Below are 17802 nucleotides of genomic sequence, written 5' to 3' on the forward strand. Positions count from 1 at the left end.
AGAATAGGTTTAGGAATTTTTAACCACTAGTAGTCATTTAATTGTAAATTTAATAAATATTTTGAATTATACAAAGCTCAATGGATATTATATTTTTTAATAGATCAGCTTTCATAAATGACAACACAGTAATAACATAAATAATGTATGCTGTTATTTATTACATCAAGGAATAAATATTTTTACTACATTCTTATTATGCAAACTTTTATAAAATGTATAGTAAGTATCACCTGTGAAATGCTTTAAAATCAATACCAACTATAGCATTTTTAGGTAATGTTAACAAAATATTATTTTCAATATTTAATGCCCTACTGTTATTTTTAAAAATCGAATATGTAAACATAATATGATATGATTAATATACATGTATAGCAAATAAAATGGAAAATGTATTTAAATATAATAATATGTTATATTATGAACTTACATAGTTTAAACTGAAAATAAGTTCTTAATATAAATAATTATATATTATATATATATATAATGTAATGTAGTGTCTAATATTTTAATAAAACAAATATTTATTTGTCCATTTACAGAGAAAAACGAGGAAAATGATTTAAAAAATAACATTCACCTTATTATTTTTAAACAAAATAACAAACTTGATATCCCTTATGGTGGTTTCATAATGTTACCATCTGTGTAAATACAACAAAGAAGGTTTAAATTAAATTTGGGATGCCACGATATAAAGAGGTTTCCAAAAGTTTCAAATTCAATCTAACCCCTATAATATTACAATATCACTGGTGCTATTAATTTAAATAAATAATATTAAAAAAAAGACCATTAAAAAGGTTTTCCCGGAGGGGTATTTCGTCTGACCATCAACCGTGAACGAGTGCAATAATGAGGTTTCAACTTCTTTTATTTTTCACACTATATACCTACAATTACATTTTTCCAATATTGCAATGTAGTAACTTGAGCAAAATAAAAATGTCCATCGCTGTGAGCTCTTCTATAAATTGACCAGCCACTTCTTGTTTGAAAATTAATATAAAACAAATAATACCATATCATAAATATTCTTAAACTTCTACCATGTATTATTTTACAATATAATAAATATATCGAAAAACTTGTTAAAACTAGTTTCTACCTAGGTCTTTTGTAAGCGTTTGGTTATTTTACTATATATAACTTATACCAATAGTTTTTATAACTACAATATGCGATCAATAATTATAGCCATTATATTGTATGTATCAAAATTAAGGTTATAAAATAATACCTTATAATATACATATGTTTTTCAAAATTGTTTTCTATATAATATTCATGATGCTTATACCTGCTAAAATTGTATTTACCTTTACATCAGTATTTAATGATTTAAATTGCTTGATAAGTATAATTATGTAATAAATATAGTCATTAATATACGTTTCTAAATTATTTGCTTGTGCGTGACGTATAACAGATAGATATTGATAAATATCTAATAAAACATAATATATTCAAATAATTTTGGATGATTATTTGGGTGTATAAAATTTCCTAAAACTCAGGGATGTAAAACAAAAAAAAAAAAACTAAAGTTTTGTTTATATTTTAGCCTAAATATTTACAAACAAACTTTATTAACTTGATACACTTTTTGAACCGATATATTAAAAATTAATTTCAGTTTTTCATGAATAAATTATTTTAATTTAATGTGAAAATTGCATGTAGTGTACCTACGATTAATTATATTATTACATACATTAATTTAAATTAAAAAAAAAAAGGTTTATTATCCTGTTTTTTATTGAAATAAAATTAACAATTAATTTCATTATTACATTACTAAGAAAATACAATTCATCACTTCAATTTTTTGTTGAATATGCATATTTCAAATAATCAAATGTGTTTATTTAATGATTTAAATTTTAAAATGATTAATCAGTTCATAAGTATAAATAAATATTACAATCATTTGTAATCCGTATGGTAATATTTATATAGTTATGTAATTATAATTTAGATTAACTATAACTAATTCAAAAAAATGAATTGTATTATATTCATGAAAAAATATTACTATAATTAAGGTGTTTTCAATACATATATCTTTTGTTTTTTATTAAAACTCAATTCCTTGATTAAACTATTAAAGTATTCAGATTTTTAAAATCTAGATTACAAAAAAAGTTTTGATATAATTTGAATTTTTATTTCGTTTAGAGGAACTGTACTTGTTCATGTGAAATTAGATTAGAATAAACTAACTTAAAGAAAAATAATTAAAGTTAAAAAAAATCGTTTTGGAGACAAAATGTGAAATTTTTTCTTTATTTTAACCAGATAAAGTTTTCAGTAACTTAAAATTTGAGATTGGAAAAGTTTTATTTAAGAGAAGTTATTTCCAGCATAGTTTTTGATTGGTAAAAAAAAAAAAATAGAACAATATTATTCATTATTTTTCCAATATCTTTATACTTTAAACATTTAATAATATGTTTCCTGTTTGCTTTAACATTGTTATCTAATAAAGATCAATCAATGTAATAAAAATAATTTAAAAAATATACGAGATGAATTTCTCATTTAAATTTGTTTACATAATACTATTTATTTTTTAATTGACTATCATATTTTACACATCCATACAAAATAGTTTAATATTGTTTAACCTAGTTACATCTACAGCTTAAAATGCGTTATATACATATTATACTACAGAGCTACATTGGATATGTACCATATACATTATAAAACTATACTATATATTCATCTTTATTTTGATATTAGCAAGTAACGACTTATACACTATATAAATCTATAAATTAAAACAATTTGAATACATTTTGAAATGTTTGAAATGACGTTTGAATAAACAAATTATAGTTAAAGTATATTTTTAAGTGGTTTGTTATTTACTATTATTTATTTAGTTTTAGTGTTGTCATATTTATGAATATTGAATAATTATTTATTAATGAAATCAAACAAATAACAACCACATGACGTAAAAGCAATAAAGAAATATACCACAGCCGTTACACATTAAACTATAAAATTAAAGTAAAAAAAAAAAAAACATTTTATATTATAGAATAGTCTACATGACACACATATTTTGGTAGCTAAATTAAAAAAAATATATATAGTATACAAAATCAATGCTATCTAACTTACAAAGATACGAAATGCGTCAACAAATACCTTTTACAAAGTTATTGAATCTAACATTGGCTGTGTAATACATTTGTTTGTCTTATTCTTTTCTCTTTTCATGTTAAATTAAATTTTCATTTATGTTATATAAAAGCTATGAAATTAATTTTTAGTTAATAAAAAATCATTACAAAATATAGATTGAATAACAAAATTAAAAAATAATGGTTCGTGTTAAACAGTATACACACTGTATTTGTATGGTTTACTATTAAGTCATCATAAGTACTTATTATTTAATATAATAATATTGTGTATATTGTACATAATATATTATACGTAATATATAGGTACAATAGGTACATATTATGTAGGTACTTGCTTGTTAATATAGGCATGGACGTTTTTGATCAAAAACGTACCCTTCCCTTTTCGGCCGATTCTTTTTTCTACCAAATTTAAAAAAGGTTGACTCCCTTCGATCAAAATCGTACTTTTTGAATTTCGGCCAAAACAATAAATTTTATAATAAAAAATAACAATATTACTTATATAATACTTATCTATAAGTTTTTATGTACAGTATAATATAATAATATATCATTTTTTCCAACAATTATTTGATAGAAAATAGAAAACTATAAAAATAAAAGTTATAAAAAATTATGTAATAAAAAAATATAGAAAATTATTGAAAAGATAAAATTTATACAATTAATTTTACACAAATGATTAATATTTTATATTGGCTATACAATATATAGTGACACAATACCTATAATGATCGATCTTGGTGCATACTACACATAGATACCTTCATGTGGTAGTTGCTATCAAATAAAAATCAAATACGACGACCACCGACCAAATAATTTATGATAAAAATATTATACATAGGTTTTAATAATTTTTGATATATATATAACATAAAGTATGTATTAAACTTTTTGTTTTGGTCGAAAAGGGTATCAACCTTTTTTTAAATTTGGAAGAAAAGTGAATCGGTCAAAAAGGGTCTCGCCCATTAATATTTTTTTCAATATGAAAAAATAAACCTGATAAAAAATGTTTCTAATTTATATTAAGGCTAATATCATTATTCATTGATGTTAGCGCTTTCTATAGGCATACTGATCCGATAGATTTTATGCACAGTTTAATTTACTCAGAAAATATCAACTTCATAAGAATATTTGTTATAAAGTAGTGTTAAACTGACATAAAGACAATATTATATGTATAAAGATTATTACAGAAGACTGTTTTAGAATCTTGTTCAGAATAAAACCATAGTCAAATGGTTTTACCAACTTTAGACAGGGAGACGAACGTGATTTTACGAGGATAAACCCTAAATCCTACTTGATAACAATATGTAGCCAAAGTTGTTTGGCGCGTGCTTTCCTAATTTAACTTATGTTTTAAAATTAAAATGAATACGTGGGCTGTGTGTGGTAGGTAGTGCATTATTTTCTAAGGAATAATATAAAATAAATATGAGATAAAAATACTTAAGTGAATTTATTTGAAATTATTCAGTGTCATATAATATTACGTATGCTTTTTACGTACACGTCGATAAAATATAGCTTATAATAATGTCGACATAGAAACTGATTTGATATGATATTATCTCTTATACATATATATATATATACATTACATTTTTTTTTGTTATATTTAGTTATTTGGATAGTGAATAAAAGTGCATAAAAGTAACATAATTTGATATGAATACGATAAAAAACATTGTGTTAATAACAAAACAATTATTTTTATAAATTATTATTGGTGATGGAAACCATAAAGACAAATAATTTATGAAATGTTTTTCTGTAAGTATATTTAATTTATAGACATTACACAAAAGAAAATCATTTGCTTTTAAAAATAAATAATTTCAATACCTCTACATTTTCACAATAATTGTCACGCATATAAAATTCTTCAATTACTTACTGCATACAAAATTGGAAATATTTGTAATAGCTACATAAAACATAATTTATATTCAACAGGGGACTTGAAACACTGTCATCCAAAATAAAACTATGCAGAATTTTGTTCATTTAAATATTACTCTGGTTTCTATTTGTAATGGTAATGTCAGTATTGAGGTTCAAATAAGCATTATAATTTGGGTGAATGATGAGCTGAATGATAAAATTGAATTGACAGTTCACGTATTTTTGCTAAATTTACTTACATGATTAAAGGGCAAAGGCGTACATTATAATTTAACTATAAATTAATTTATTTTTTTGTTAATATTAATGTTTTATACTTATCTTGCATGAAATATTTAAATATTTTTATTAGCTATAAAATAAATATTTATGTACATAATATTATTATAAATCTACAAAAAATTGTTTAATGGATTTTACACTAATAAATTATGTTATTTTAAGCCATAATTGTTTTTAAAAAAAAATACTCGATTTTTATTTATCGTATAGAGTTACCTAACCTAATATAAATTCACAGTAAATAATTTATCAATTATGAATTATTTACAAAATTATATCATTACTGAAGTTTATCAAATTTTTAATTTAGATATCGTTTTGAATTACTACATACCAACCAAAATAAAGCAATGATTTCCAAAATGGCAAAACAGGATTAGTATTTTTCAAAATAACAAACCTACTACGGTGGTTTTAAATAAGAAAACTTAGTTGTCAGCTCATGTGGAAAATTCGTTTTATCGGTAAACAGGCAGAACGCGTATTATTAGTTATCCCTCGTAAAATGTAAAATGTGCTTAATGCAACATATTATAGAGATAATAACAGTACATACCCACAAAAATACTTCTTCTATGTGCAAATCCATTCACTGCGGGGATATACGTCTTAATATATATATGCGTATACATTTTTTCATTCTGATAACCCGTTCAAAATGGATTTTGGTGAAACCACGCTGAAAATAGTGGAAAGTTCCATTTCTCAACAATAGACTATTTTTTGTTCTGAATGCTTTTTCCTATAACGAAAAAAAAATGTTTTTAAAAAAGAAAATATGTATCACATAACGTACGCTCAACATTGGCATTTTGGAAATAAGCGGCTTACCGGTAATTGAAAGGTGAGTTGCGTATAACTTTTCAGTTTTCACTACTTACTTGTCTTTTTCTATCCAACGGTGCACATGAGACGAAATACCATTAAAATGATCATTATATTTTGACCAGAAGTCCCTAAAAAAACCAATAAATACATTATTTTAAACTTTAAGCATGAAACACATTTTGTTTTCAATTATAGGTATATGCATCATTATATTAGAGACTAAAAATATCAGTCGGATATAATATAATATATAATATGTTTTATTCATAAATATATATTGGATTACAAATAATTTACAAAGAATATTATATTGAAGTTTATTGAATGATTTTTTTTCCAAATATTTCAATTTCTTGTCGTAAAATAAATACTATAATAATATTATAATATTAATCAATTTGTATTTATTGAAGTAAATAACGTTTTTATTCAATTTTTTTATACCATTGTACCTATATCTATATTGAATATATTATTCATAATAGTGAGAATTGGGTACTTATATCATAAAATATAACTGAAATTTATCGTAAATATATACCAAACAAACTTACCCCAATATTAGTATTGCATTAAAATCTTCGTCATCTAAAATTGTTAGTTGTAACAATAGATTTTAATAGAATTATATTATTATATTATTGATATAGTTTTTATAATTAATTAAATATTTAAGATATAATATAAGCACACTATAATATTACATTTCACTGATAAGTTATGAGGTATTTTTTAAAATAGACTTAACTAGTTAAATAGTGTTCCTTGATTCAAGGTTTAAAACTTCTGAAAAGTAGTAATTATATATTAGTTCTTCTCTTCTTCTCTATTTTTGTACATTCTGTTCCTGGCAATAATGTGTTTCACTGTTAGGGAGGTACCACAGTTGATACTACATAATGGAGAATCTTTTATTTTCATTATGTGTTGGTATATGAGGTGCGTATGTCCTTTTCTGAGATAGTAAGACGGTTAATGGAGATATCATGTTTTATTGTTGTGTAGTCAAGGAACAGCCAAATATAAGTGGTTATTTTAGCTTCATTAAGTTTAATTGAAAGATTGAGCCATTAATTTTTCGACTAGTTGGTAGCGTGTTTCTAGCTCAATAACTTTTTTAAAGCCTTAGTAAGAAAATAAATATATTATGAAAACGTCGACGAATGAATAAGCTAGTTTGACCGTCTTGTAAACTCATTAGTTATCATATATTTTACTATAGCTTATGATCCACGTGTACTGTGTAGGCGGTGTATTTTACCCAGAAATGTGTCTCTTAATATGAGAATTTTGTCTTTTTTATGGAAAGCTATAAGTCCAACTGATAGAAATGCTATTTGACGACAACCTGATCCCTCACATCAATATTTCTTTTTAAAAAATGTTGTACATGAAATTAATACTTATATATATTATATTTGTAGCATTTGTACAAATATTCTCTACATCTGCACGTTGCACGTAATTTTTGGTCTGTAAAAAAACATTTTACTAATTTTTACTTGTCTTAAATCCTCATACTCTCTCCTCACTAAAAAAATAAGGTTATACACTCAAAATGTAATACAAAGCTTTTATGACCAATTTAGAAAATATACTGACTAAAACATCAATTACGAAAATCTACATCGATTATCCAAAACAACTGATGCCATCTGGTTTAACTCACCTTACCTAGACATTACTAGTAACTATATTTCCAGAATTTTACAAATTTAAAATAATAAATGCACTTAAATATAAAGTGACTGTTAACATTTAACAACTTCTACAAAACTCAAAATAGTCAAAAAAATACAACGATAATATTGGTTTATTGGTTAGCTTAGGTATAATAATTATTAATTATACTATATTATATTTTAATTAAAAATATTAAAATACTACTGCATATAGGTAGAGTGAATTGTAATCATTTTATGGTTAAACATATATAAATTATCGACAAAATTTTATAGTAAATCGGATTTTTATTTTTTAGTCATAAAACTATTTATTAATTTTCCAATTTTTTTATTTTGTCGTTTTTTTAATATCAATCTACAGTTTTAATTTTATATCCGTAAATAATTTATTATTCTAAAGAATTTAAGTGTAAATCAACCAATATTCCTCAATTTATATTTTAAATTAAAATTATATATATATATATGGTTAAGTATATTAGCGTATTATTTAACGAAAACAAATATTTTATTTAAATATTAAATCTTCCAAGAAGTGTTACATTTTTACTGAATATTTAATTAATATAAATGTATATATTTTGATGCACGTTTTATTTATTCATAAATGTTTAAAATGTCAACTAATATCAAATATAATTATTTCTGGAATAACAATTATATAATTATGTACAAATTTTCAAATAATAGTGACTAATGTTTAAGTCCTACAGCGTTGTATTACTGCTCAGCCATTTATAATTTTTATTATATATATATTTTTTAATGGGTATGTCGGATAATAGGAGTACTTAAAAAATATGATTTTATCACATTTAAATATATTGTTTAATATTAAACTATAAATGTTTTCCAGATTCAATATCTGATTATCAATATCTGATTCAATATCAGATTCAATATTATTTTTCAAATTTTATAATATCATAATATACAATATACAACAATCTTAAGTTTTGTTTAGTGGAAAGATACTAATAACTAACATACAGGCTATGTGTGGTGTACTATCCGTATATTTACTATTATATATTGACACAATGTTATTCCCGTTTAAATCTTTAAACTTAAGTATGTAATTTAAACTATTTAAAAGTTTTAATGAGAAAAGATTTTTTTAAATTAAATTTTCACTAACTTTACACCAAGTTTATATTTTAGATTCTTAGTAAAACGATGATTGTATTGATTTTACAATAACGTGTGTTTTATTTTGTCTGTCATCAACTTTTGGAACAGTAAAGTTTAAGGATAGTGCTTCGATTTTCAAAAAATGGCAATGGTTTCTGATAGCAATTGGTATAGTCTATACGATACTTTGGGGGGTCAAAAGTAAAAAATTCGTTAAACTTTTTTTAAAAAAAAAAAAAAAAAAAAAAAATAAGAAAACCGTTAAATTTTATATAAATCTCATTTTTGACAAAACCAAATTTAATTTTTTTTTTATGTGTGTGTGTACCTAACTCAAAAACAAACAGATAATTATATATGCTTTACATTTTTACTAAATATTCATTTTATTATTTTCTATTAATAATAAAATTTTCAAAATATTACGACCATTTTCTTATGACTAAACAATTTTATTTTTCTATTTTTTATGTAGGTTGTATGTATTTTATAATGTGTTAACATAAAATCTGAAGTACATATAATTTTGGCATTGTTTCTCATATGTCAAATTGTTGATTCGAACAAAGTTTTGATCCATTAAAAAAAAAACCTATAACAGCGGAAACACAATGTTACAAAACATCCATATTTGATAGTTGTTTATAGTTTGTATGGCATGTAATCAACAAAAATAAAATAAAAACACTTAATTCATCGCCACATGTTTAAAACTAATTTTAAAAACTTTCTAGGTATCTTTAAAAACAATCTATGATATTTTCGTCAAAGTCAATTGAGTAGTTTCTGAGTTTATAAGCCACTATAATACAAACATTGCATTTTATAGGTATAAATATAATTTTAAAATAGAGTAAATTCTTAATGAAAAGCAAATTTCATAGTATATACAATATTATAGCGTATATTTATATATATTTTTTTATACGATTCACAATATTACAACATCATATTTGAAATGTGTTAAATTAATTACTATTGAGTAATTTATTATAACAGTGTTAATGTCTTAATGAGTCCACTTTATATATGGTCGTGCTATTTATCATATATTTTATGAAGTTTTTCAAAGTTTGTCTTCTTGTTGTCTACTGTATCATTTGTACCTATTCATCTTTTTTCAATTATTATAAATTATTATTTGTCATATAATGTTGTCCTATTTTACTTCTATGTTCGTTTACTGTTATTTAAATTTTCAAAGTATGGTTTTATAAATATATATATAAGTAAATAGTTATCACATTATCTAAATTAATGAATATTATAAATAAAAAGATAAATTAATAAACCATTATTTATATTTCTATAAATCAACTTTGAACTGAATTGAATTCTATTCATTTTTTTTTTTTGATTATTAAAAATTTCTTAAAAGCAATACTAAAACTACGTGTTCAAAATGTAAATTTCAATTTAAAAATAATAACTGATACCTTTTAAACTCTTTTAATTTAAAATTGAAAGAGTTTAATAAGTTATGTGTGTGTTTAGATTGGCTGGGATGAAGAGGAAATATATTTCTTTTTTTCGATTATAATAGCCATGTAATAAAATAGTTATATTTACTTGAATACGTGGTTTTATACAATTTTAAAATTTCGTTTGTCAAACCATATCTACGTTTATAACAAATTTTATTTAAAATTATAGTTCATTTAGTAGCTTTAGTATAAATATAACTATAAATTTAATAGGTATATAAATATATATATTTAAGTATTTCTCAAGGTTATAATCACACTTGCTTTTGAAACATTTTTATTGATATTATAAAAACTCATTTTTGTTATTTGTTCGTCCTTGTGGTGTTTATTCAAAAAATAACTGAATATTATATAAGCATTGCTCATGAGAATTTATATATTGCCAAATAGAAAAAACAAACTTTTAATAAGCACTTTTTTGCATCAATGGAATGTATTATTTTTAAAAATTAAATTATTTTTTATGTAGTGGTTGATTTTTTATTTTTCAATTTTACTGTTAGCTTTACACTTTGACCAATATACAATAATAAAATGTAAATAAAATAAACTGTTTTTTAAAAAAAATAAAGTAAAATAATACACAATCAAATTTTGATTAGTTGAATTTAATGATATTTTTGTGTATGCCATTACTTAAATATATTATTTTTTTTTTTAGTAGTAGTCTTATTATTACAAATGACTAATAATTGGGGAAAAAATATAGATATAATTAATTATCTACAAGAGTATTTATAATATATTATGTATATTATATAGTGTATACACTATGCATTTATATTACATTTTGTTATTAGTCAATTTGTAATGAATTTAATATCAGAATTATTTGAAGCTGTACTGACAAGTTCACAAACATTTGTCACTTAGTATTAGTATGGTCATGTTCATTATAGTATCTTGAATGCCTAGTTTCCCAACAGATTGAATCATGTCAGATGATGAGCTTCGGAGACGTTGAATAATGAGACCAGATTTCCATTATACGCACGTCCTATGTTTTGCGTGTTCTAAAGCACGTACAATGATATGGAAATCAAATTACTATAAAAACCAATAATTTTAAGCATATTTTAGATTTTATAAAAAAATTTAGCCACAACTGATAGAAGAAATCTGTGTATATAATACTTTTTTCAATTATTACTTATACTATTGTAATTTACCTACCTAATTTTCAAAATATCCGTTTACAACTAAAATGCATAACGCAATATATTATAGTACTGTACTAACTCATAAAAACATCAACAATGGTCAGAGTACAGCAATATCTTATACCTCTACTTTTTTTCTGTTCACATTTTATTACTTTACATTATCTTCTTAAAAATTATCATCTCCTATAAAATTAATTTCAATTATTTTTTGATAAATCAAGATAAATGAAAAATAATAGTTTTACGTTCATTATAAAATATTACTAAATATTATTATTTATATTATTTTAATAAATTATATTATAAGCTATGATAATACATAAAAATAAAAAACAATAACTTAGATCACAAATTTAGATTAATTTTATGTTATTCAGCAGTAAGCTGTTAGATTATTTTGCTAAAATATATTATTGAAACGAACAACATGCAATGTGTATTATTTGGTCTTCATAATATAAATTAAACTAATTTAAGTAAATAGCAAATACTAATGTTGTTTGTTAAAACTACTTTTTTTATGATAGATTATTTTCATCACAAATAAGTAATACACATGACATACTATCAACCACACTGTTATAATTCTACTTGTCTCCGGTTTTATATAAAACACGCGCGAGTTTTAATCAACGTTTTGTTTTATCTCAAAATTGGAAAATAATATATAACATATGGCAAACATATACTACATAATAATAATGAAAAACAAATACTGATGACAAATTACTTTTGTAACACATGGTATACAATTTTAAAGAGTGAAATAGTATAATAAATCATTAAACGAACTTGATGCGATTCAAACCAAATATTAAGGTGTTCACTATAATATAAGCTGTCTAATATTATATTTAGAACTAAATTTATTATCAATTTTTAAACGAATAAAGTAATTTAAAAAAAAAAAAAATCGAAGATATATTACCGGAAATTACATGGTCCAATAAGTTCACTTATTTATTTTGGTTATTATATCAGTTATTACAACATTACAAATCATTTTTATGAATTTCAAAATATTACTAAAAAAGTTATTTTAATCTCTGTTGTATAAAATTGTAAATCATAATTTTAACAAAGTTAAAACTAATAAAATATCATCATCTGTTTTACTGCAATATATTATGTATATTCTGTCACCCAAATAAAATTAGTGTAGGTATGTTAATTGTAAATTATATTTATAATAAATAATTGTACATTGGGTGCAAAAGCAAACCTAACCCATAATGTATAAATTAATGCATCAGTAATTGATTTATTTGTAAAACGAAATAACGCTTTCTTTAGGCTAACAATATAATTTAGAGTAAATAGACACTGTTGACGTCAACGTTTGTATTTGAATCACTATTTAAGTGAAATTTATTATTTTTTTTATTTGATTCGTACTTTGTATAATTTAAATTCAAAATAAATGTTAAAGAACATTTGCTTGTATTAAGACTAAAATATTGATATTTTTTTTAAAAATACATTTATAAATTAAAATGTAAGAAAATATAATTAAACATAATTTTATGATAATAAGAACGAGTATTGATCGTGATAAATGGGGGTGGACACATATTATATTATTTGTTTAAATATGTATGCACTTGTGCACTGGTCTTATAGCCAGTGGGTGGTATATTTCGATATCTCTCCAAAGCCAGACAAATATAATTTGCTGAAATTTAATCATTCTCCACCGTTGTAGGTCCCCGGAGGCTATTTGACTCTATGTGATCGGAAACCGTTATATTTTTTTCCTCCAATTTTTTGCCAACTGGCCGGGTAGTACCCTAAAATAAAACATATAACTTTACCCTTCATGGCCACTTTCTCTATTTTATACTTCTTTCCACAATAAAATGTTATTATATTTGTCGATACTACCGTGTATAGTTGTTTAAAAGTAAATCCTGCTAAGCCCTCAGGTCACAATACATGATTATATAGTATGATAACCTAGAATTTTTGATTCTATCTTTTCACGTATTCCAATTCTTTCGAGAAAAAAAATATACAACTTAAAGGTTATATTAATACAAATAATGAAATAAATGAAAAAAAGTTTCTTTTTCATCATTTAATTTTGTTGTGTCAAATCCTTAATTTACTTCGTGTCTAGACTACAAAGCGTTTTATTATTTTATGTATTATGTGCTTTCATGATGATATTTAATTATTGATAAATCTTTTCAAAAATATCCCACAAAACTTTCAGTAATATTGGTTTATTTTATTTTTAACCTAATAGTATACATATACCTTATATTATCAAAGGTCATTATCTAACTTAAAACTTATGTTATTGTTGATTGTTTGGTAATTAGATTGAATTATATTTTACGTTTATGTTTTTTTATTTTTGTATAATTTACAAAAATACTTAATTGTGGAATTTATAATACGATAATATGACGACGGAAGAAGAGCAATATTTTGACCGCTGGTCAATTGTCATGGTTCCACTAATGATTGTTAATTGAATGTTTGAGTGAAAATTGCATATATAACGTCCACCTTGGTAATTGATACATCAACGAGGTAAAGTTTGAATAATTGACATAGATTCAAAAATAATAAGCAACTGTCTATGTTTAGTAATTTGACTCAAATCATTCGTCTGTGGATGCACAATGTGAACATAATTTATTGTTTTAAACCATCCATAAAATATAAGAGGCATTTGTATTTTGTATGATACTGCTAAACACAAATTGTGACCAGTGAAAATGACGACTTCTCGAAGTTTAATATACAAATTTAAATTTTTATAGATTTGAGATTGACGATAAAACACTTTTTCAAAAAAGTGTATAAAATCGAATAATTACAATAACTAGTTATTACACACATTAATTTGGTTCTAGTTATAAAGTCTATTATTATTAATATTTATCTTGTAATCATTTTCTTTTGATATCAATTTATAAATAAGAAAAAATCGAAAATTATGAGATAAATTAAATATTTATATGTATAAGTATACAGATGACCAATATTTCAATATTTTATAATTTCAAATGTTTACACCAACCTTTGTAACGCGGAAATTAAAAAAAAAAAAAAATCTGAACATAGTATACACTATACTGAACTACAGTTTTCTATCAAACAGTTATTTTCCGGTTGCATATTATAATATGTATTCTCTGACAATGTTCAGCGAATACTTTAAATGGATTTCTACTTCCGGTTGATGTGTATTTTGACCCGTTGTTGCCGCCTGTTATAGATCCGTGCTACTACGAATCCCATGTCGATCGTTTCGGATGCGTATAGTTGGATCGTAGCCGGTCACTATAACACATTATTAGACGCAAGGTGTGTCGAGATTTTTTGTTATTGTATTTTTCAATTTCTCAGCAAACATTTTCGTCGAATTTAACTTAACAGATATAATCAGTGTTAGTGAAACGATAAAAGGTTAAAAAGAAATTGATGTATCTTACAAGAACGATAATCTGCCTTCAAACATAATAATATTCTAGGAAAAATGATTAAGATTATTTACATATAAAATAGTATAATTATATTATAAACCATTTTGGTATTATTTAACAAATTATGATGACAATAGGGAACATTTTCTATAAACAAATAATTTTTAGCTTAGAATAAAATAAAAGCATGAATATTTTATTTTGTTTATTTTTCAAATGACTATTTTTGTTTCAGATTGTATGGTTAAGGGTGAATTCATACCGTGCACTGCAGTCGAAAACGACTTAATAATGGTATTGTATTATTCGTATTCATGATATAAATTAAAATTAAAATTTTTTATTTTTTATTTTTAATGTTCATTAGATAGCTTATACAAATAGTTGTATTATCATTTTTGCTGTTATTTTAATATATGTGAAATAATTAGGTTAGGTTAGGTAATATGCCGGATAAGATATGAAATATGAAATGTAAAATATTATAATATATTAATACTTATAAATAATAATATAATAAAAATGAAAATTCAAAAAATCGATTATTTTAATTTTTCCATGTGATAATTATATTTTTACAATTTATTATTTTATTTATTTATTTCATGTTCAATTATTCATTAAAATTGAATATGTTGATGAAAGCATGCTGATAAGTCGGGTAAGGTTTTACTAGAATCTGTATAACTACAAGTGATTCCCATAATACATATATTCAAATTAAAATTTAACTGAAGTAGTTCACTCCTACTATTGATTTTAATCTGAAAACTAAAAATACCTAATAATAATAAAACAAATAAAACATTTACTATATATCCATATAATATTCCATCAAAGTAAAATATTGTAAACATAAACATATATTTCTATTTTATTAAAGTTTGGAGATATTCTTAACAATGATACAACGTTATGACTACTTTTTGATTCGTTCTTATATTTATTGTTTTTATTGTCACAAAGAAAAATTGTATTTTTGTAAGCTTATAACCGAGCGTGAAAGCGTATAAATTTGCTTTGGTGAATTTCATAACTTTTGATAATATGTTACACTTGGTGAATAACACTTACTATAAAAAAAAAAAAAAAATTGTTTAAAAAAGGAAGTAATTTATTAAGTATAAAATATATTACTTGCAAGTATATCTAACAAAACAAAAATTATTTACCAGCATTTTAAATCTAATCGATAATTATGAACGCAATTGTAATATCTCGTTTTATTCCTCTTGTTAACTTACTCAGTTTCTGATACATTTTTTGAAACCCAATTTACTAATAACTATATTTTTTTAATAAAAAACAAATTAACAAATCGGTTTTTAAAAAATACAACAAAGAAGTATTGTCTTCTTTTTCTAAGATGATAACGAGAGTTTTAAATATATTTACCCTTACAGTGAACACTAGCAATTTGTTCTATATTTTTAATATACCTAATTCATCAATCATAGTTATTAATCAAATAATATCATTTACATAACGTATACGTCGTATAATATTAATAAAATAATTTTTAAAATGGATAACTCAAATTTTATACAGATAAAACAATTTTGCATTAGTCTAAACTTTAAATAATATGTATAATACCATTTTTTGTTTGATTCTTTTATATTATTTTAAAAGATTTAATAATATTAATTTATATACTATATTTCAATAAATAAGTATTTTAAATGAGTATTTACTAAGCAAAACTCTCTAGTTAAAAAATTAAATATATAGTATATACTATATATTTATACAATATTAATGATAAATAAATATTTAATCAAGTTTAATTTAAATTCAATTTATCGATGTATAAAAATACTTTGTTATAATAGTTAACCATTATATTATAATTGGCATTCTATTTATCTATTTGAGATAGGTAGATTTTATCTAGATAATAGTTTCAATAGTGGTTGTCAATATACCTAAATAGTTTATAATATTTAACAAGATTGTATTGGGGCTGTAAATGTTACATAATATTGGCTAAAATTACATTTTTTTTCAAGAATCACCAGAAATTATTTACTATTTATAAAATAATAATGACAATACTATGTTTCACAGTTTTTTTACATAGGGTAAAGCTTTTAAAAATAAATTTACGAAACTGACACCATTCTATAGTTATACTTCAATTACTTCAGCACTTTATAAACATAGACCATATATATAGTTACATGAGTGTCTTACATTATTCATAAATTATTATTCGAGTAAAATTCTTCTTTTTTTTATTTGACATAAGACTTTTATAAAATGTTCAATTTAAATATCTAAAAACACTTTTGAAAACACATAAAAATTGCCATTCTCTACGCTCTGATAAACACTAGAATTTGTTTATGAACAAAAAAAACATTGTTATAAAATTCAAAATACTTTATTATTTATAATATAAAGTTATGTATGCGTATGATTGTTATTTGCTCATAAGTCAATAATGTTCGGAGTCATTGGGATTAATATTTTTTTAAATAATAACAAAATAACTAAAATTATTGTTATAAAAAACATTTCTATGTCCCGTTTAAATATTCAATTTCGCTGAAATTAGAACCAACTTCAAACGCTTATAAACAAATTACGAGTATATATTTTTGTTATTTTTTAATATTTCCATAAAAACTACTTATGAAGAATATTGTATCAAAATGTTAAGCTTTTTACTTATAAAAAAAGAATTCAACCAACATAAATCGAAATTT

General features: G+C 22.7%; 1 protein-coding gene across 1 annotated transcript in view; it reads left to right on the plus strand.

The window, feature by feature from the left end:
- The window catches only part of LOC114118952 (5-hydroxytryptamine receptor 2A), a 127751-nt gene that overhangs the window by 36723 nt on the left and 73226 nt on the right, over positions 1-17802 (plus strand). The window contains exon 2 of the mRNA XM_050203571.1: positions 15330-15388. The gene's annotated coding sequence lies outside the window, so the exon portion shown is untranslated. The remainder of the gene's footprint in view (positions 1-15329; positions 15389-17802) is intronic.

The sequence above is a fragment of the Aphis gossypii genome, chromosome 3, assembly GCF_020184175.1.
Source record: "Aphis gossypii isolate Hap1 chromosome 3, ASM2018417v2, whole genome shotgun sequence".
In the NCBI taxonomy this organism is placed as follows: Eukaryota; Metazoa; Arthropoda; class Insecta; order Hemiptera; family Aphididae; genus Aphis; species Aphis gossypii.